The sequence below is a fragment of the Callithrix jacchus genome, chromosome Y (genome assembly GCF_049354715.1).
Source record: "Callithrix jacchus isolate 240 chromosome Y, calJac240_pri, whole genome shotgun sequence".
In the NCBI taxonomy this organism is placed as follows: domain Eukaryota; kingdom Metazoa; phylum Chordata; class Mammalia; order Primates; family Cebidae; genus Callithrix; species Callithrix jacchus.
Genome location: NC_133525.1, coordinates 11,935,901 through 11,956,447, shown reverse-complemented (window position 1 = coordinate 11,956,447; position 20,547 = coordinate 11,935,901). Strand labels below are relative to the sequence as shown.

At 38.8% G+C, this 20,547-nt stretch overlaps 2 pseudogenes; one reads left to right on the top strand and one right to left on the bottom strand.

Annotated features, from left to right (window-relative positions):
* Positions 1 to 13,010, top strand: part of LOC118150882 (tyrosine-protein phosphatase non-receptor type 18-like) — a 95,353-nt pseudogene extending 82,343 nt beyond the window's left edge.
* Positions 13,011 to 18,177: 5,167 nt separating this feature from the next.
* Positions 18,178 to 18,841, bottom strand: LOC118150881 (testis-specific chromodomain protein Y 1-like; annotated as a pseudogene).
* Between the last annotated feature and the right edge of the window lie 1,706 nt (positions 18,842 to 20,547).

Sequence of the window (20,547 nt, the reverse complement as noted above, 5' to 3'; positions counted from 1 at the left end):
GCAGTAAACGCTGCATTGAAAAATATCTGTTTCTAAAACCAAAACGGAGCTACCTAACAGAACGGTCTTCAATGTGTGCATTCAACTTACAGAGTTAAACTGATGTGTGTTTGCAGAAGTTTGTAAACCCTTTCTGTGAAGAAGCCGAAAACGCATCTCCAGAGCCAAATCCAAGCATTTAAGAAATAGCGGAAATCTCTATTCTAAACTCAAAACAAACGTATCTGTCAAACTGCTTTGTTGTGTGTTCGTTCAACTAAGAGAGTGGAATCTCTGTTTAGATTCAGAGTGTTTGAAGCAGGTTTCTTCTAGGAGCTGCGTTTTAATATTCCTGTGTGAATGGCAGTAAACGCTGCATAGAGAAATATCTGCTTCTAAAACCAAAACGGAGCTACCGAACAGAACAATCTACAATGTGTGCATTCAACTTACAGTTAAACCGATGTGTGTTTGCGAAAGTTTGTAAACCCTTTTTTTTGAAGACACCGAAAACGCATTTCCAGAGCCAAATCCAAGCATTTAAGAAATAGCGGTAAATCTTTTTCTGAAACACCAAGAAAATCATTCAAACTGTTCCGTTGTGTGTTCCTTCAACTAAGGAAGATCAATCTGTGTTTAGATTCAGAGAGATTGAAGCATGTTCCTTCTAGGAGTTTCGTTTTGATATTCCCGAGTGAATGGCAGTAAATGCTGTATTGAGAAATATCTGCTTCTAAAACCAAAACGGAGCTACCTAACAGAAAGGTCTGCAAAATGTGCATTCAACTTACAGAGTTAAACTGATGTGTGTTTTCATAAGATTGTAAACGGTTTCTGTGAAGAAGCCAAAAACGCATTTCCAGAGCGAAATCCAAGCATTTAAGAAATAGCCGTAAATCTCTGTCTGAAACTCAAAACAATCGTATCTGTCAACCTGCTCCGTTGTGTGTTCGTTCAACTAACAGAGTTGAATCAGTGTTTAGATTCAGAGAGTTTGAAGCACGTTCATTCTAAAAGCTGCGTTTTGATATTCCCGAGTGAATGGCAGTAAACGCTGCATTGAGAAATATATTCTTGTGAATCAGAAACGGAGCTACCTACCAGAACGGTCTTCAATGTGTTAATTCATCTCACAAAGATAAACTGATGTGTGTTTGCAGATGTTTGTAAACCGTTTTTGTGAAGAACCCGAGAACGCATTTCCACAGCCAGTTCCAAGCATCTAAGAAATAGAGGTAAATCTTTGTCCTAAACTCAAAACAAACATCTGTCAAGCTGCTTCTTTGTGTGTTCGTTCAACTAACAGAGATAAATCTGTTTTTTAATTAAGTTTGAAGCACGTTCAATCTAGGAGCTGCGTTTTGATATTCCCGAGTGAATGGCCGCTAACAATGCATTGAGAAATATCTGCTTCTAAAACCAAAACGGAGCTACCTAACAGAACGGTCTTCAATGTGTGCATTAAACTTACAGAGTAAAACTGATGTGGGTTTGCAGATGTTTGTGAACCATTTCTGTGAAAAAGCCGAAAACGAATTATTAGAGCCAAATCCAAAATTTAAGAAATAACCGTAAACCTCAGTCTGAAACATGAAACAAATGTATCTTTCAAAATGCTCCGTTGTGTGTTCATTCATCTAAGAGAGGTGAATCTGTGTTTAGATTCGCAGAGTTTGAATCACGTTCCTTCTAAGAGCTGTGTTTTGATATTCCCGAGTGAATGTCAGTAAATGCTGCATTGAAAAATATCTGCTTCTGAAACCAAAACGGAGCTACCACAAATAAGGATCTTCAATGCGTGCATTCAACTTAAAGAGTTAAACTGATGTGTGTTTTCAGAAGTTTTTAAACCCTTTCTGTGAAGAAGCTGAAAACGCATTTCCAGAACCCAATCCAAGAATTTAAGAAATAGCGGTAAATTTATGTCTGAAAAGAAAAACAAACGTATCTTTTAAACTGCTCCGTTGTGTGTTCGTTCATCTAAGAGAGATGAATGTGTGTTTTCATTCAGAGAGTTTTAAGCACGTTCTTTCTAGGAGCTGCGTGTGGATATACTCGAGTGAATGGCAGGAAAAGCTGCATTGAGAGATATCTGCTTCTAAAACCAAAACGGAGCTACCTAACAGAACGGTCTTAAATGTGTGCATTCAACTTACCGAGTTAAACTGATGTGTGTTTGCAGACGTTTGTAAATTCTTTCTGTGAAGAAGCCGAAAATGCAATTCCAGAGCCAAATCCAAGCATTTAAGAAATAGTGGTAAATTTCCGTCTGAAACACAGAACAAATGTATCTGGCCAATCCGTTGTGTGTTCCTTCAACTAAGAGTGTTGAATTTGTGTTTAGATTCAGAGGGTTTGAAGCACGTTTTTTTTAGGAGCTGCGTTTACATATTCCCGAGTGAATGGCAGTAAACCCTGTATTGAGAAATATCTGCTTCTAAAACCATAACGGAGCTACGTAACATAACAGTCTTCAATGTGTGCATTCAACTTCCGGAGTTAAACTTATGTGTTTTTGCAGAAGTTTGTAAACCCTTATTCGAAGAAACCGAAATGCATTTTCAGAGTCAAATCAGAGCATTTAAGAAATAGCGGTAAATCTCCGTCTGAAACACAATATAAACGTATCTGGCCAACTGCTCTAATTTGTGTACGTTCAACTACGAAAGTTGACTATGTGTTTAGATTCGGAGAGTTTTAAGCACGTTCCTTCTAGGAGCTGCGTTTTGATATTCCCTAGTGAATGGCAGTAAACGCTGCATTGAGAAATATGTGCTTCTAAAACCAAAACGGAGCTATCTGACAGAATGGTCTTCAATGTGTGCATTCAACTTACAGAGTAAAACTGCTTGGATTTGGCTATGGAAATGCATTTTGGGCTTCTTCACAGAAAGGGTTTACAAACTTCTGCAAACCCACATCAGTTTAACTCTGTAAGTTGAATGCACACATTGAAGATTTTTCTGTTAGGTAGCTGCGTTTTGGTTTAAGAAGCAGATATTTCTCAAAGCAGCGTGTACTGCCATTCACTCGGGAATATCAAAACACAGCTTCTAGAAGGAACGTGCTTCGAACTCTTTTAATCTTTACACAGATTCATCTTTCTTATTTGAACGAACACACTGGATCAGCTTGAAAGATACGTTTGTTTTGAGTTTAGAACAGAGATTTCCGCTATTTCTTAAATGTTTGGATTTGGCTCTGGAAATAAGTTTTCGGCTTCTTCACAGAAAAAGTTTACAAACGTCTGCAAACACACATCAGTTTACCTATGTAAGTTTAATGCACACATTCAAGATCGTTCTGTTAGGCAGCTTCGTTTTGGTTTTAGAAGCAGATATTTCTCAATGCAGCTTTTCCTGCCATTCACTCGAATATATCCACACGCAGCTCCTAGAAAGAACGTGCTTCAAACTCTGAATGAAAACACATATTCAACGCTCTTAGTTGAACGAACACAAGACGAAGCAGTTTGCTGGATACGTTTGTTTTTTGTTTCAGACGGAGATTTACCGCTATTTCTTAAATGCTTTGATTTGGCTCTGGAAATTCGTTTTCGGCTTTTTCACAGAAACGGTTTACAAACTTCTGAAAACACACATCAGTTTTACTCTGTAAGTTTAATGCACACATTGAAGACCGTTCTGTTAGGTAGCTCCGTTTTGGTTTTAGAAGCAGAGATTTCTCAATGCAGCGTTTACTGCCATTCACTCGGGAATATCAAAATGGAACTCCGAGATTGAACGTGCTTCAAACTTTCTTAATTTAAACACAGATTTATCTCTGTTAGTTGAACGAACACACAAAGAAGCAGTTTCAAAGATACTTTTGTTTTGAGTTTAGGACAGAGATTTACCTCTATTTCTTAGATGCTTGGATCTGGCTGTGGAAAGGCGTTCTCTGCCTCTTCACAGAAAGGGTTTACAAACATCTACAAACACACATCCGTTTAAATCTGTAAGTTGAAAACACATATTGAAGACCGTTCTGATTGGTAGCTCTGTTTTTGTTTTAGAAGCAGATATATTGCTCAATGCAGCGTTCACTGCCATTCACTCGGGAATGTCAAAACGCAGCTATTAGAAGGAACGTGCTTCAAACTCTGAATCTAAACACAGATTCAAATCTCTTAGTTGAACAAACACACAATGGAGCAGTTTGAAATATACCTTTGTTGTCTGATTCAGACTGAGATTTACCGCTCTTTCTTAAATGCTTGGATTTGGCTCTCGAAATGCGCTTTCGAATTCTTAACAGAAAGATTTTACAAACTTCTGCAAACACACATCCGTTTAACTCTGTAAGTTGAAGGCACACATTGAAGACCGTTCTTTTAGGTAGCTCCGTTTTGGTTTTAGAAGCAGATATTTCTGAATGCAGCGTTTATTGCCATTCACTCGGGAGTATCAAAACGGAGCTCCTAGAAAAAACGTGCTTCAAACTCTCTCAATCTAAACACAGATTCAACTCTTTCAGTTAAGCGAAAACAGTATGAAACAGTTTGAAAGACACGTTTGTTTCTTGTTTCAGACGGAGATTTACAGCTATTTGTTAAATGCTTGAATTTGACTCTGGAAATTCGTTCTCGGCTTCTTCACAGAAAAGGTTTACACCTTTCTGCAAACACACATCAGTTTAACTGTGCAGCTGAATGCACACATTGAAGACCATTCTGTTAGGTAGCTCCGTTTTGGTTTTAGAAGCAGGCATTTCTCAATGCAGCGTTTACTGCCATTCACTCGGGAATATCAAAACGCAGCACCTAGAAAAAAATGCGCTTCAAACTCTCTGAATTTAAACACAGATTCAACACTTTCTGTTAAGCGAAAACAGTACGAAACAGTTTAAAAGATACTTTTGTTTTGTTTTTTTTTCAGACATAGATTTACCGCTCTTTCTTAAGTGCATAAATTTGTCTCTGGAAATGCGTTTTCGGTTTCTTCACAGAAAGGGTTTACAAACTTCTGCAAACACACATCTGTTCAAGTCTGTAAGTTGAATACACACATTGAAGACCGTTATGTTAGGTAGCTCCGTTTTGGTTTTAGAAGCAGATGTTTCTCAATGCAGCGTTTACTGCCATTCACTCGGGAATATCTAAATGCAGCTTCTAGAAAAAACATTCTTCAAACTCTCTGTATCTAAAAACAGATTGAACTCTTTTAGTTGAAGGAACACACAACAAAGAAGTTTGCCAGGTACTTTTTTTTGTGTTTCAGACGGAGATTTATTCCTATTTGTTTAACGCTTGGAGTTGGCTCTGCAAATGCGTTTTCGGCTTCTTCACAGAAAGGGGTACAAACTTCTGCAAACATACATCAGTTTTACTCTTTAAGTGTAATGCACACATTGAAGACCGTTCTGTTTGGTAGCTTTCTTTTGGTTTTAGAGTAGGTATTTCTTAATGCAATGTTCACTGCCATTCACTCGGAAATATCAAAACGCAGCTCCTGGAAAAAATGTGCTTCAAACTCTGAATCCAAACACAGATTCAACTCTTTTAGTTAAAAGGACACACAACGGAGCAGTTTGCCAGATACTTTTTTTTGTGTTTCAGACGGAGATTTAACGCTATTTCTTAAATGCTTAGATTTGGCTCTGGGAATGCGTTTTCGGCTTCTTCACAGAAACAGTTTACAAACTTCTGCAAACACACATCAGTTTAACTCTGTAAGTTGAATGCACACCTTGAAGACTGCTCTGTTAGGTAGCTCCGTTTTGGTTTTAGAAGCAGATATTTCTCAATGCAGCGTTTACTGCATTTTACTCGGGAATATCAAAAGGAAGCTCGTAGAAGAAACGTTCTTAAACTTTCTGAATCTAAACTCAGATTCAACTCTCTTAGTTGAACGAATACACAACAAAGCAGTTTGCCAGGTACATTTGTTTTGTGTTTCAGACAAAGATTTACTTCTATTTGTTAAATGCTTGGATTAGTCTCTGCAAATGAGTTTTCTGCTACTTCACAAAAAGTGTTTACAAACTTCTGGAAACCCACATCAGTTTTAGTTTGTAAGTGTAATGCACACATTGAAGACTGTTCTGTTAGGTAGCTCTGTTTTTGTTTAAGAAGCAGATATTTCTTAATGCAGCGTTTACTGCCATTCACTGGGGAATATCAAAACGCAGCTCCTGGAAGGGACGTGATTCAAACTCTCTGAATCTAAACACAGATTCAACTCTTAGTTGAACGAACACACAACGAAGCAGTTTGCCCGATACGTTTTTTTTGTGTTTCAGACGGAGATTTACCGCTATTTCTTAAATGCTTGGATTTGGCTCTGCAAATAAGTTTTCAGCTTCTTCACAGAAAGGGTTTACAATCTTCTGCAAACACACATCAGTTTGACTCTGTAAGTTGAATGCACACATTAAAGACCTTTCTGTTAGGTAGCCCTGTATTGGTTTTAGAAGCAGATAATTCTCAAAGCAGCGTTCACTGCCATTCACTCGGGAATTTCGAAACGCAGCTCCTAGAAGAACGTGCTTCAACTCTCTGAATCTGAACACAGATTGAACTCTTTTAGTTGAACGAACACCCAACAGAGCAGTTTTCCAGATACGTGGCTTTGTGTTTCAGATGGAGATTTACCCCTATTTCTTAAATCCTTGGATTTGGCTCCCGAAATCTGTTTTCGGATTCTTCACAGAAACGGTTTACAAACGTCTGCAAACACACATCAGTTTAACTCTGTAAGTTGAATGCACACATTGAAGACCGTTCTGTTAGGTAGCTCCGTTATGGTTTTAGAAGCAGATATTTCTCAATGCAGCGTTTACTGCCATTCACTCGGGAATATCAAAACGCAGCTTTTAGAAGGAACGTGCTTCAAACTTTCTGAATCTAAACACAGATTCAACTCTTTTAGTTGAAAAAACAGAAAACAAATTAGTTTTGCAGATACGTTTCTTTTGTGTTTCAGGCGGAGATTTACCGCTATTTCTTAAATGCTTGGATTTGGCTCTGGAAATGCGCTTTCGGCTTCTTCACAAAAATAGTTTAAAACTTCTGAAAACCCCCATCAGTTTAACTCTGTAAGTTGAATGCACACATTGAAGACCGTTCTGTTTGGTAGCTCCGTTTTGGTTTTAGAAGCAGATATTTTCCAATGCAGCATTTACTGCCATTCACACGGGAATATGAAAACACAGCTCCTAGAAGGAACGTGCTTCAATCTCTCTGAATCATTGAACGAACACTTGTGTTTATATAGCACATATAAATGATGGAATATTTTGCAGTCATTAAAAAAACATGAGTTCATGTTATCTGCACAGAAACAAATGAAACTATGATTGTAAGCAAGCTTGCAGAAGAATGCAAAACCAAACACAGCATGTCCTCACTCATAAGTCCGTGTTTAACAAAAGGAACACATGGATATATGAATGGGAACATCACCCATTGGGGTCTTTGTGTGAAGAATTAGGAAGAGATAAATGGGAGTGTAGAAATTGAAGAGACATAGCATTAGAAGAAATACCTAATATAGATGACAGGCCTACAAATCCAGAAAACCAGTACCATGGCACATGTGTAAATTTGTAGGAAATCTGCACAATCTGCCTAGGTACCTTGTAACTTAAAGAAAAATAAGTAAATAAAAATATGTGATCTCATTTCACAGAGATATAATAAACTAATTCTATACCAATATACATATATCTACATGCATGTGTGTGTTTGCATGTATAAATAATTCATAAAGATCTTTGTCAAACAATCACTCCAAAAGTACTATATTTTTCTGTTTAGCTACTGCCAATGCTGCAAAATCAACAACAGAAGAGCTGCTTCATTAATGGTGGTCAATTAATAGGTATCACTTGTTAAAAAATAATACAGATGCATTTTGCCTTTTTAGTAAATGAAATTTTAAACTTTAACAAATATTAAGAAAATATTGGCTCTGTAATTATTTTATATATGTAGTCATATAAGCTAGGTTTAAATGTAAGTAATCTACAAAGGCTAATTTTCTCAGTGAAACACTGTAACCAATAAAAAAACTCTGCCAGCACTTCAAAAATTTAGTAATCCAACAACGAACTTCAATAAATATACCTCTTTGGCTGCCAGTTTGGCCTGAATGTCTGTGTTTGTACAAATAGTGCAGGCTTCTGTACAACACTTAATATCTGCCAATTCTCTGATTTCACATTGTGTGCGTTACTCAAAGAATGTGTCTGAGTTGCATTGCTCTTTCTTCCTATATTAAGCATACAAAAACAGCTTGGTCTTTTTTTATTTTTGGTATTAAATAGCAGTTTATTAATTTTAGAGACAATGCATCCAAACAGGAAACTCCAGCCTTCTTCAGTTACCCAGATCCTAAGAACACTCCCACGTAGACATTAGCACGATGTAATTCTTCACCACAGCACAGCCAGGCAAAATTCCGCAGCAGATTTGCTCAATCAATGAACACTGAGAATGAACCAGTGCTTGTAGTCCAGATGCCAGTAACCAATTAGCATTAATTTTGGAAAGCTTGACTTGCCCTCTCTTCGTGTGGAAGCCTGATCTGATCAACCATGACATGCCATTTTATTTTGGAACTTCGAATTTAATTTTTGCCTTTCTGTAACTGGTCTCAGTAATCTTGTTTTCTCAGAACTTGGATGGTGGGATGTGTATGCATGTGAGCAAGTGTGAAAGAGCCCAATTGTTCTCAATGGTTATAACGTGTGGGATCTGTAAGTAAATTACACTGCACCCTTTATGCCGAGAAAATCCAGAAGCCAGCTAAGACCAGGGGCAATCTGCCTAAGACTATAGGAATTTTCTAAGGAATGTTGGGGGAATAACAAACTCTCCAATGCCAAGAAGCTTCTGAAACAGAAACGGTCCTATCAGTCTGAAGCAAAAGTGCCGAGAGAGTGTGTTGCACCATAAGGGCTGCGGAATGAGGTTGGAGTGCTGATTCCAAAACTGTAACATTAGGCAGAGTCAGTGAGCAGTCCCTCTCCCTTTTTCAGAGGTTGTTCTTAATCTAACAGAGGTAGATAGGTAAGACCCAAAGTAAATCCACTCCACTGAAGACCATGCAAAAGAAATTCAAAAGGAATCTAGTGGAGATTATGGCACGACACTAGAGAGACTCAGAACTCTGGGTGACATAGCCTGGCTTGCATTAAAAGCATATTGGCTCATAGAAGGGAGCATAGACAGGTCTCTTATTTTCAAAATAGAGCACAAGTTTAAAGGCAAGTCAAGGCACCTTAACCAATTTGCATACATAGATCTTTGGTTATGGTTAGTTTAACCCACAGCCCACAATGATAAATGGGACAAGCAGCAGCCACGTTAGCAAACAAACAGGCAGTTAGGGCAATATTTTCCTCCACCAGCCAATACGTGCTGGCTCCTAAGATTTTGGCTGACTCAGCACCAAAAGACTCCATCCAATATTACCCTCTCCTTTCCCAAAGGCATGGCCCCAACTCCAAAGCCAGAGATCTGAATGCCTTCACAGGGTCTGAACATTCCTAGACTACCCAGAATAAAAATAAAAGAAAGTGTGGCCTCCGTTGGCATCCCTTCCATCACAGTCCACATCTCAGGAGGATCCTCTCCTCTGGGGGCTTGTCTGTGGACAAAGGCTGGAATGTTAGTGCCCCTGACAGAGCAGCTATAAGAGGGAGTAGATAAAAACAGGCATATTTTAGAAAACGGTTTCTTCACATACATACATTTAACCTCATCTCTTTTTAAGAACTGAAAGACTAAAAACCCATCCTACACTGAAAGCACACATGCTTCAGGTGGCCGAATTCCACCCGTCATCCTAACTCATAATCCCTGTTGGGTTGATTGTCACTTGTTGGTCACGTATTTTTTTAGTAGAGATGAAAGATGGAGGGTGCTACAACAAGAGTCTAAATGGCTAGAAGAGCATGTTCCAGTTGATTACCAGAATTCTCAAAGATATGTGAAGGCCCAGTTACTAGAAACTGATCCCAGTGTGATCCAAATTTCACTGAAAGTATGAAGAGGTTGACTGGATACAGAAAAGTCTTACTTGAGGAATAAGAAAAGGAGAACAGAAGGTCGCAAATATACACAAGATTACCCAAATTATGCAGGGTAAGATGAAGGTCCAGCACAGTTTTACAAAAGATTATATTAGTCTACCACATGTATGCTCCTTTTTATCCTGAAAACCTAGAAAATCAGGATAAGGTAAATCTGACTAATTTCTCAGAGGACCAACGACATCAAGAAAAGATACAGAAATAGGTTGGGTCTGCAGACATGAGCACCATGAAGTTACTGAAAATAGCTCGTCAAGTATTTGAATAGAGAGATACGGTAAGCTGCTGAGAGAAGGAGTGACACAACTGGTGAAATGCTAACCTGTTTAGCACACCTATCACAGGAACTGCTTCAAAGGAGCAGGGCAAGGGAGGTCCTGGAAAAAATACCCAGTATGTCCGACCCGGCCTACAGCACAACCAATGGATTTATTGTAAAAAGTAGGGCACTGGAATAATAGCTGTTCACATTTCACAGGGAACCAAGGTTAACCCAAGCAGAAAGACTCAAGCAAGAATGGATCAGCCCTCTTTACTCGGTCAGAATGGCCAATAACCTGAAGGGGACTGAGCTCTGATGTCCCCAAAGAACCCATGGTCAGAATGAAGGTGGAGAGCAAGAACATTAATTTCTTAATTAACACAAGGGTGGAGCAATTCTTGGTAACTCAATCTGTGACCCCTTTGTACAGAAAGGCAGTAGAACTATTTGGGGCAACTGGAGTATTAGAAACATAGAATTTTCACCTACTATTCACCTGCTGTGTGGAAGCCCACAAGATTACGGTCACTTTTGTACATGCCAGATTTCCCCTACTCCTTTTGTGTAGAGGCTTGCTGAGTGAACTGAGAGCTACTATCATGTTTGCTGATAGGGATCCCTGCAGCTCAATTACTGCCATAGGCAGCAGTGACTGTGGCTTTCACAGGAGAAAAAGGGGAGACTCTTTCTGACTGAATGAGAACCAGCCACTGCACTAGTAAACTGATGGCCACTGGTCTGGGCGCAAGACAAACCCCCAGGGTTGGCTGTAAACCAATGTAGGTTGTCATCAAAGTAAAGTCAAGGGCACTACCACTTTGAGGGAGGCAGAAGCCAGTACCAAGACAAGCTCTTGAAGGTGTCCAGGCCAACACTGAGCGATTTTCTTGAAGGCATCTAGGTCCAACTCAGACATCTGAATATTTATGGCCTTATAGTTTCTTGCCAGTCTCTATGGAACACACATCTCCCGCTTTTCCCCTTGCCAGGGATGAAAGACTATTGTTTGGTGGAGAATAATTGCTTGGTCAAACAGGTAACTGTGACCTTGCACTCCAACGTGTTCAATCTTTATATGTTGCTAGAACTGTTGCCAGCTAATCTGAGCTGCTTTACTGGCTGAAACTGAAAACATGCTTTCTTCAGTATCAGGTCAGCTCCTGAAAACCCATAGCTTATTTTCAGTGGGAGGATCCAGAGTCATGTGTAACAACAAAGCACACCTGGACTTGCCTTCTACAGGGGTTCAGAAACTCTCCAACCATCTTCAGAGAAGCATAGAACCAGGACGTCCAGAGGTTCTGTGTTAAGGGCCTTAGGCTGTGTGCTGCTTCAGCATGTGAATGACCAGTGGAAGCTGAATGTGCCAGGTAAATTGACTTGTTACTCAAATACCTGGAGACTTGTAAATACAAAGTCTCTAAAAGGAATGCTCACGTTTACCAAAAACAGTCTCACTATCTAGAATTTACCATCTAGCAGGGACTATGAAGCCTAGTAATAGAAAGATAGCAGGTTAACAGAAACCTACTGGTACCTAAGGATTCAAGGCAGCTATGGGGAATGAACGGCATTTGAGTGGAGCTCAGAGTGGCAGGGGGCCTTCTCACAATTAAAAGACAAGATGATGTCTGTCCTGAGATTGGGGCGGCTGGACTTAGCAAAATCTGTTATGCTGTATGTGTCTGAGAGAAATAAAATAGCAGAGTGAGCCCTGACTCAGCATGTGGGCTCATGACCTGGCACATAATTTTCTAACAACCGAATGGCATTCCCAAGGGATGCTCCCAATGTCTACCAGCCATGGAAACCACTGGCCTACTGGCACATCAATTTGACAAGCTAACTTTGCAACAGAGTTTACTGATAAAAGCTTCTTTCCATGCCATGGTAACCTGAAGAAACATGAAGTGGCATCACTGGCTAACCAATGCCTATTTAACTGTGTACTAGAGAAAACTGTATGAGAGTCTGTAAATAATCATAAAGTTTGCAACAATTTAAGCTCCGTTATGTTACTCCCTGTGTCTGCGACCCGGTAACATATAATTGCTTATAAGCTCCTCACTCAGTTTATTCCAGTTGGCTGGATATGTAGGACAAGCTATAGTGTCAAGGTGACTGGCAACTATACATGGACAGAAGCATTTGTGTTAACTCTGTGGGGGAAAGATGTGTTCAATACGCTGTGATTTCTATGGAATCATATCTAAAGGCCAATACAATACCTCAAGGCAGCTAAGCACAGAGAATAAAATTAATAGCCTTAATGTGTACCTTGGAATTAAGAAAATGTAAAACTGTTAATATCTTTCCTAACTCACACTGTGCATTCCTCACTCTCCAAGTACGCAGGACACTGCAAAAGAAAAGTACCTATTTAAATCTGGGGTAAAAAAAAAGACTTTCTTTAAACTAAAGGTGGTATTAAAGTAAAGGGAGAATGGATACATTTGCCGGATGGATAGATAGCAGTACCCCACCTGCTAGGACCTGGACTGTTCTTGGCTGTTTTGGAAGCCTCCCACCTTGGTAAAGAAACTCTTAAAAAATTGTTAGGCCACAATTTTTACATCTCCATTGATCTTCACTAACAGAAACAATGACACAACGGTGTTTAACATGCAGAGAGCTCAATGCCAGACACGGACTGACGATTCTTCCAGGAATTCAGGCTTATAAAATCGCTTCTTTTAAAGGCTTGCAAGTGGATCTCACCGAGATGCCTAAGTGAGAAAGTAATTAGTATCGATTAGTTCTGGTATGTACTTACTCTGTGTGGGTAGAAGACTACTCAACAAGAATTGAGAAGGCCCATGAAATGACTCATGCTCTCTTAAGAAACATCATCCCCAGATTGAGACTGCCTTTGTGAGTATGCTCAGAAAATGGACCTGAATTTACATCCAACCTGGTGCAGTGTAGAGCAACAATATTAGGAATACACTGGAAACTACATGTCACCTATAAGTCTCAGAGTTCAGGCAAAGTGGAGTGAATGAACAAAACTTTTGAAAGTAGTTTAGGAAAACTGTGCCAAGAAACAGCGTTAAAGAAGTTAAAGGTTTTTTTTTGTGTGGTTTTGTTTAAGATTCGTTGTACACCTTTAAGAAAACTGGACATTTCACATATCATATCCCATAACAGGTTTTCCCATTCTCTGGCAACCCAGGGACTCCCCAGATATTAGGGAAAACTGAATTATGTTAGCAATTACAAGCTATGGAAAAGGAGACAAAGAAAGTGTCTGAAGTTGTGAATGAAAAATGCCCTGGTAGATTGTTTTTGCCAGTTCACAATTTTCAACAAATGACCAAGATTAATTCAGGGACTAAAAATGCAGATCCCCCATGGCCAAGGGAGAAAGCACTTCAAACTCTCTTTATTATAACTGCAACTGTCGTGAATATCCAGTGTCTTGCATGGGTTCATCACATCCATGCAAAACAGGCAGCATCAGACACTTGGGAAGTAAAGCCAGATCTCTGTAACCCAAGTAAAACCACCTTAAAAGTAACGGAAAAAAGCCCTGCTCCAGTCACATCCCAGAAGCCGACTGGTTTATGCATGGCCAAAGCATGAGGACTACCCCGTGGAGGATTTCTTTTTTTAGTACTGTGAACTTGTATCTTTGCTAACCCAGTAGATGTAAACCTCCCATCCGAAATTTGTTTCTGGTTAATATGCAAGATTACTAAGGTAGGAAAAAGGGTTACTAGAGTTCTCTTGTTTTACACTTACCATGAATGCACTAGAATGCTCAAAGGAACTTCTTGATGTAGTGCTACCCAGTGCTGGCTGTGCAACTGAAGGAACAACCAACCTGATGTGTGTTTTAACACATATGAGACTAACATTCCCACAATGTTCAAAATAACGCTGAGGACTGGACGTCTTTCTGGTAATATGAAAAATGTACATTCCAGAACTGAGAAGAAGGGGACTCCCAAGAAAATCACCTTAAAATGTGATGCTTTTACAGTCACCAATACAGGTGGATGGTGTGGTTATATCAGTTGATAAAGAGGCTATAGGACAGAGCATCAGTACATCTGCCATGAATATTTTCCATGCACCAGTCATTCTGGCAAGTTGACATGTGTCATCTGGGCCACTGTAGAAATAATAAAAATAAGTCAGTTCATCTCCAAAAGAGGAGAAGTGACTCCTCCTGCACCTCTGGCCTTTGTAATCCCCTGGATCCTTGTTAGAGGAAAGGCGAATATGTAATAATGGAAATTAGTAAAACAGGACTGGACTCCTGAGTTGCCACTCTCATTCGTTCAAGTATCCAGAGACAATCACCCTACCCAGTGTTTCAGCCTTCTTATGATATATTAAATGAACCACTTTCAGAACTCTCCCAGAAATAAAGAAACTTGTTCTTTCAGTTAGCTGTGAATGTGGCCAAGCTTTGAAAATACATTTTTGCTATGTGTGGTGGAAATAATATGGGGGACTGGTGGCCATGGGAAACACAGAAGCCTGTACCTGCTGACCCTTTCCTTAATTAGACTTATGTGCAAAAGAACCTGAATAACAGCTTCTGAATCTCAGAAACTTTCATTATTAAACAATGTTACCTCACTGGAATAGAAAAGCATTTAATGATCCTGGTAGTAAATCTGGAATGTTTGTGACAGAAGTTATATAATGGAGGCAGTGAAACAATCCGTGGTGGAGTTTAAATACGACTGAGACAAAAACTTTCCAACAGTTCTCAGAGGCACCCAGAACTCCACCAGGACTGGGTAATGCCTTATGTGTTGTACTGGTTATGTGGGCACAGAACCTAAACCAAACTGCCAGACAAGTGCATAGTGTAGAGGCAGTTTTGTCCTTGGCAATATCATACTCTGTTTCTTTCTGTTAGTCATAAGTAGTGAGGATTTGATAGGTATTTCTGTCTACTCTTTGGGAGACAAGAAAAGCCTAGGTATAGGTAACTAAAACAAACAATAAACGGCCCCTGGTAGAGATACAATATTTTGTGCCAGCAAGATGTCAGTAAATGGCTTCCAGGGCTAGTGTTTTCTGCTATATTTGCTGAATTGAAAAATTTGGTTGAAAACTGTCCTAAAAATCCTGGCCAACATAACTGGCCAGGCTCCAGCTACTCTGACATGACAAGAGAACAAGAAAAGAAATGCCATGTACAAAAGCGACTGCGTTTAGATTACTTATTAGCAGCTATAAGAGGGGAGTGTAAAACATTCAAATTTACCAACTGTTTTCTGCAAATAAATAACCAGGATCAGGGTAAGATGGTGAAAATTTGTGAAGAACATGAGAGAACTGGTACATATATCTGTGTAGGTGTCTAATTGTTTTGACTCTGAATCAATGTTTTGGAATTGGTTTCCTGAAGTAGGAGGACACAAGACTTTTGACATAATGTGTCACTTATAATAGAAGCATGCATATTGCTTCCCTGCTTAATGCCCTTGGTTCTTCACATAGTTAAAAACAATCTATAACTGTTGCATTTTGAAAATCAAAGAAACCGACAAAGAAACAAACAAGAAACAACAACTCATTCCTATTACATAAACTGGAAGCACTATGTCTCACGAGAAAACCCTGACAGAAAGGGTGAAGGTGAGAGTAAGAACGTCCTATAAAAAATGAAAGGCAAAATTCTCAAATGGAGGCATTCCATTTATCTGACTCCACCTCCTTCCTATTTTCACTTCTGCATGGCAAAAAGGGTGAAAAGTAAATAAAATAGCAAAGACTGTAAGCCTTTTTTTAGGCAGCTTTCTGACACCAATGACTGGGTCATAATGAGGTCCATAGACTGGGAAGGTCACTCTCATTTTGGTTTCCAGCATGTCTGCTATGCATTACCCTTGAAAGCCTTGGAAATGCATGTTATCAGTACAGGCTGGAGCCCATCTTTGGGTTACATTCCTGATTTTTACATGATTCAGACGTCCTCCTGAAAATACCTCTGGCAACTAATAAAAGGAAAGCAAATCACACTACCATGGGTGTACCTGTGCAGCAATATTACATATTCTTCACATGTACCCCAAAAGCTAAAGTGCAATTACAAAGAAGAATCAATTTCCCCTCAATATCCAACAAGCCTAATACAGGGTGACTTTCTGAGGTCAATTACTTTTATTTCTCCAGAGACAGGGAGTTAACAGCTGTGCACGAAAGCAAAACTGTAAAATATGTGCGTTTAAGTATTTAAAAGAAGAGAGTTGAGAAATGGTTGTTACTCTCTACTTCTAACAAGACGGGTTTTCGTTAATAGTGTCCTAGCTATGACCTCTTCTGTAAGTTTTCTCTGGGTGACTGTGGGAGAACACTGCTAAACACCCTAAAGTCAGAGCCCAACTTCAAAGCTGTATGCAAAGGGCACTGTATTATAAGCTTATTTGCAGTAGATGAAAATGATATGCTTCCAGGAACTGAGTTTCTCTCACTAACTTTATATAGCATTAGACAAAAATAAACAAAAACACTTCCAAAAAATAAAAGATAATGTTGATTCTTGGAAAATTTTTAATAAAATTAATCCTTTACCACAAAACCCTGCAGCAGACCACATCACCCCATACATATAACCACCGTACATAGGGTGGATGCATTCCTCTTCTTACTTTGAGTAATGTCATACTCTGTCTATGAAACAGCTTTTCTTTCATTACCACTTTACTTTCTTAAAAAAAGTGGATTTGCTCTGGGGGAAATAAAAAGCTACACATCAAACAACTTGGATACTTCTACCTAAATGAATCCATGATTTACTAATAATGTACAGGACATTTCACTTTAGAAAAAGAAAGCTTTATTTATGGTAACTGAGTAATAACTAGACAGGTATAAATCTTAATTATTATCTCAGCATAAATTCTAAACATATGTTTAGTTTGGAGTAATTATCACGAGTGTAATTTTTGTTGGAAATTCTTATTCTGACACATACCTATGTCTTTTTAATTTGGAATTTTGTGTCTCTGAGGTATTTGTGCACTCTAAAGTCAAAGGCTATATCTCCAATATTATTTGGGTGAGAGAAGCAGAAGCTGACACTTACTTCAATTAACTCTGCATTCTAGGATACAAAAATAAGAAAAGCAAACATTAGCATAGATTTTCATGTTACTAAAATCAAATAGGGCACCATTCTCACCTTACTTCTAGTAGTGACAACAATTCAAGCTTCAAAAAACAATTTCGTGCTCACCAGTCCGCTTTGAAATTTCGGCTCTTGTGTGCATAAAATAAGGATATTGGAGGAAAGAAGTCGTTTTATTGTTTATTTTAAATTTAGAGTGTTTAACAATTTCTTGATAATATTAAATAAAAAGCTCAGATATTTTCAATTGTTCCTTTAAGTTGTAGCACTTATTGAAGTTATGTGGGCTATGAAAATAAATTAGGGCATGTTTTGGTAATAATATATTCTGCTACGCTCTATTTTTGTGTCCTAAGCAGACAGACTGGTTATTAAAACTCATCAACTTTTGTTTGAACATACTTTAACATGGATTCTATCCCTTCTGCTGTGCTCCAGATTTTCTTCAGCATTTCACACTCTCTCTCATTGGCCTGTTCCAAGTCCATCTTCATATTACAGCACTCAAGGGCCTCACACTTTTCAAGTATAACAGGATTACAGGAGGCGAGCCTCTTAATTTGAATCATCACCTCTCGGGTGAAAGTTGATATCAAGAACACCTGAGAGACTAGGCCTTTTGCAGACGCCTCCCGTGCTGTCAGCTTTCGCCCACCAGTCAACATTTCATTGGCCCATACTTCACTCATGATTCTTGGAAATATAACAGTAGCACAGCAATATGGACTCTGTCCAAAAGTCATATATGAAGTTTGAATCCAAGCCTTTTTATTTGCCCAAATCAAGTCACAAAGAGGTAGTAGGGATGCACCTAGCCCAGTGGCTGCTCCATTGACAGATACAAAGATACGTTTTTTAAAATGAATGAAAACATTCACAAAGCTCTTAATGGTGTCCACCATTTCAGTGCTCATTCTGTTTCTGTCATTCCTTAAATTCTTCACAATGTACTCAAAATTAAGACCAGAGCAAAAGACACTGCCAGCGGTGCTGAACAACACAAGCTTTCTGTCATCCACAGCAGCCCTTTCCAGAGCATTCATGATTTCCTTAATACCTTTCATGCTTAGTGCATTTTTCTCTGTTGATATAGTGGATAGCAATATGTGGGTGAATCCCTTGTCTTTCTTGACTACAATGACTTTGTGTCTGTTGGCAGTTTCTTTTAAGCTTATGGTGACATACATCCTCTTGATAGAAGGCTGGTCTCTACTATCATCAATAATCTCCCTTTCTTCAGCTTTCACTCTTGGAACAGATGCATGCTTGTTTGGTGATTTTTTGGCTGTTGAACGGTCCATCAATACCACTATACCTTCTTTGTTATCTGACTCTGTGGCCATGGGAGCAGTAACTGAGTCAAACGTCTGAGACACTGGTCATTGTGTGTGGGTCCTGTCTTTCATTTTATCCTTTTCTGTGTCATGATCTGATGAAAATCTGATGGGTTCCTCTGCTGCCGTTTTAAACACCATCTTGTCCTCCTGAACTGGTGCAACAAGATCTAGTTTCTCAGGTTTCAAAATGGCACTAATCGTGTTCTGGCCGGTAACTGGGCTCTGAGGGACAGGTGTCTTGATGGTTGAATTTATTTGCTCCAAATGTTTTGAGTCAATGAGAAGTGCAGAAATGTTTATTCTAATGTTCTATCTGGCAGGAGACAACTGGTTGTTTTTGGATTTATGGTGGTTGCCAGTCGATGGCCTGTTAGTAAAGTTTTTCGGGAAGCTGGATGTGGAAGTTCTGGAAGTTCGTTTCCTGACATTGTTTGAGGAAGTCGTCCTTGTTCTGATCCATGTCGATATTTTTGCTTTTGCATCTGTCGTCTGTTAAAGTCACAAATAAATTTTCCACAGTTTGTGAGGTGCGGCTCTGCTTCCCAAGTGTCATCGTGTTTGTCTTAACCTTTCCACCAAACCAAATACTCTGTTGTCCCGATTTTATGTTGTCTTTTGTCAATAATAGCTTCAACCTCAAACTCCTGAAAAGCCATGAAGAAAGAGACAGAATTGAGGCAGTTGCTGTGCCAAACTCTCTTCAGTGTTGTGTCTTCATAGCCGCTTCTTTCCGCCTCCAGTGCTTCACCAGCTGCTATGTATGGATTAGTCTCTTACATTCGTGGACACTGTTGTAGTAAAAGATGTTTGAAGAAGCAGTCAAAAAGCCTTAGCCTCTTCACACTTAATCTTTGAGGGGCAGCTTGGACTTGGGCTTATGATGCCAAGAAAGCTGGCTAGGTAGCTTTAGGTAAGATTAGCTAAATCCACAGCTTTGACTCTTATATAGTGCACAAAGCATTCTACATGTCTGTTACTCTCTTTTGTCATTGCCATGGCAATTATATTGAATGTTTTATAGTTATAACATTTTTAGTCATACGAGCTTACCTGAAACAGCATTAAAACTTATATATTTTATGTTGGTCATTGTTATTTTACCTATACAGTTCTCAAAATTATATCTGTAATTATTGTATGTCAACAACACATGCAAACTTCTAGTGATAACTTTTTATTAAATGTATCAGTTTTCCAAATTATGTGTAGAATCGAAGGTGGAGCTACACATTGTCAATTTTTTTGTCTAATATAATTGTTTATAAGTTCATCTTTATTTTAATTTGTATTTATTTATACTGTTATTCAGTGTCTGTTTGTTTTACCATAAAGTGTCCTATACAGCATTTCTTAAATGGCCGTCTACTAGAAAAGGCCCCAGATTTCGTCTGGGTATATCATGATTTCTCCCTCACTTTTGATGGACAATATTTGCACAAAATTTTCTGTTGGAAATTTTTTCTTTCATCACTTCAAATGTGCTAGTCTACTGCTTTATGGTCTCTGAGTTTTCAGACACAAAAATAATTGATTATATTTGAAAGGTGTTTGTACATACCTAGTCATTTCTTTTGCTGCTTTCAGGGTTCTCTTTGTTTTTGTTCAAAATGGATAAATTATCATGTAAGTTTATGTGTGTGTCTTTGAGTTTATCACATTGGAAGTTTGTTGAGCATTGGGATGTTCATTTATTTGCCCACATTTGTGACATTTTTTACCACTGCTTCTTAAATACTTTTTCTGTTTATCTGTCTCTTTTTTAGAACCTCCAAAATGTGCGAGTATGGCCGCCTGATGCCTTCCCACAGTTTGCTAAACAGTGTTCATTTATTTTCAACCCTTCC